This window comes from Apodemus sylvaticus, chromosome 4, assembly GCF_947179515.1.
Source record: "Apodemus sylvaticus chromosome 4, mApoSyl1.1, whole genome shotgun sequence".
NCBI lineage: Eukaryota > Metazoa > Chordata > Mammalia > Rodentia > Muridae > Apodemus > Apodemus sylvaticus.
The window spans coordinates 61,513,914-61,515,762 of record NC_067475.1 but is presented as its reverse complement, the minus strand read 5'-3'; the positions used below and the strand labels follow the sequence as shown (position 1 = coordinate 61,515,762).

Here is a 1,849-nt window from a genome sequence, read left to right as displayed (position 1 = left end):
TGTATTCTTTTGCTTTGGGCTGAAAAGTTCTATATATATCTGTTAAATCCAATTGGTCCAAAGCTTCAATTAGTTTCACTGTCTCCCTGTTTAGTTTCTGTTTTCCTGATTGGTCCATTGAGGAGAGTGGAGTGTTGAAATCACCCATGATTATTGTGTTAGGTGCAATGTGTGCTTTGAGCTTTAGTAAAGTTTCTTTTATGAATGAGGATGCCCTTGCATTTGGTGCATAGATGTTCAGGATTGAGAGTTCTTCTTGGTGGATTTTTCCTTTGACTAGCAAGAAGTGTCCTTCCATGTCTCTTTTGGTGACATTAGGTTGAAAGTCAATTTTATCTGATATTAGAATGGCAACTCTGGCTTGTTTCCTGAGACCACTTGTTTGTAGAATTGTCTTCCAGCCTTTTATTCTAAGGTAGTTTTTGTTTTTGACAGTGAGGTGTGTTTCCGGTATGCAGCAAAATGTAGGGTCCTGTTTATGTATCCAATCTGTTAGTCTATGTCTTTTTATTGGGGAATTGAGTCCATTGATGTTAAGAGATATTAAGGAGTAGTGGTTATTGCTTCCTATCATTTTTGATGTTAATTTTATAAAAATATGGAACGCTTCACGAATTTGTGTGTCATTCTTGCTCAGGGGCCATGCTAATCTTCTCAGTATCGTTCCAATTTTAGTATATGTGTTGCCGAAGCGAGCACCATTTGGTGGTTCTTAAGTAGTCATTAGTTACCATCTCCTTCTGAGACTCAATCTTTCATGTTTTATGCATGTCTTGTCTCTCCAGCACACTTCCAGTAGCTGAGGAAACATTGAGAGGCGAGTATCCACAGTAAAGATGTTCAGAACTATAGTTTAGTTTCCTCATTCATTTATCCATTCATTCACTATAGTGTATGTATATGTGTACAGATTTGTGTACGTGTGTAATAGGGCATATATCATGTAATATGGTACATGGAAGTCTGAGGACAACTTACAGAAGTCAACCTGTCCTTCTACCATGTGGTCACAGGTATTGTACTCAGAACATCACAGTTGGTAGCAAACACTTTAATCCTCTGGACCATCTCATGAGTTCATGGTTTGCTTTTGATTCCCAAAAGCATCTCATTTTTCAGAGGCTACCTGCAGACCAGTGAGATTGTCTAGGAAGGAGAGAGCCCTGATTATCAAAATCTAAGACAGTTATAGAGGGGCTTTCTCTTCTCTCCTGAACAGAGAACTGTACATGTCTACACTCGTGTAAAGGTGTGGACTATAGTCATCCCATGACAGATCTCAGAACTCTATCAGACCACAGCTGTGGTCTTGTTATGTTTGTAACTGTATGGGGAAGTTGAGCACAGTGATGCTACCACTTGAGAGGTGGTAGAAGGAGGAGTAGGAGTTCCTTGACTACAAAGCAGATTAGAGGTTAGCCTAGGCTGCATGAGATTCTGCCTGAAAAACAACAAAAAATATGTACCAGACAAATAAATCATGAAGGATGCATGGATGTTTTGGTCACAGAAGGAGGCAGTTAAAGACTAATTATCAAAAGACAGATTAAGGAAATAATTTCCTCATAAACTGAGTGATCAGCTCTGTATAGAAACATGAATGGTTATTCATTGTTGTGTGTCCACAGGTAAGCATGTATGAATATTCAACACGTTCAATAACTTCATGAGCAGATCAGTGAATGGTGAATGGGTAAACAAATAACAGAGAGTTTAATGTCATGAAATACTCCATGGAAAAAGTTTTCAAAATTACCAGGCTTTTGATAGGATATCTTAGTCAATTCAGGCTGCTATAAAAAAAAAAGACTAAGGAGCTTACACACAAGAGAAATGTATTGCTAACAGT

The 1,849-nt window shown here is 38.2% G+C and overlaps 1 non-coding gene across 1 annotated transcript; it reads right to left on the bottom strand.

Moving 5' to 3' along the window:
• Window positions 1–592: 592 nt before the first annotated feature.
• LOC127683804 (U6 spliceosomal RNA) lies at window positions 593–699 on the bottom strand. Its single transcript, XR_007977608.1, has one exon. It is a non-coding gene; the product is annotated as a U6 spliceosomal RNA (small nuclear RNA).
• Window positions 700–1,849: the final 1,150 nt, after the last annotated feature.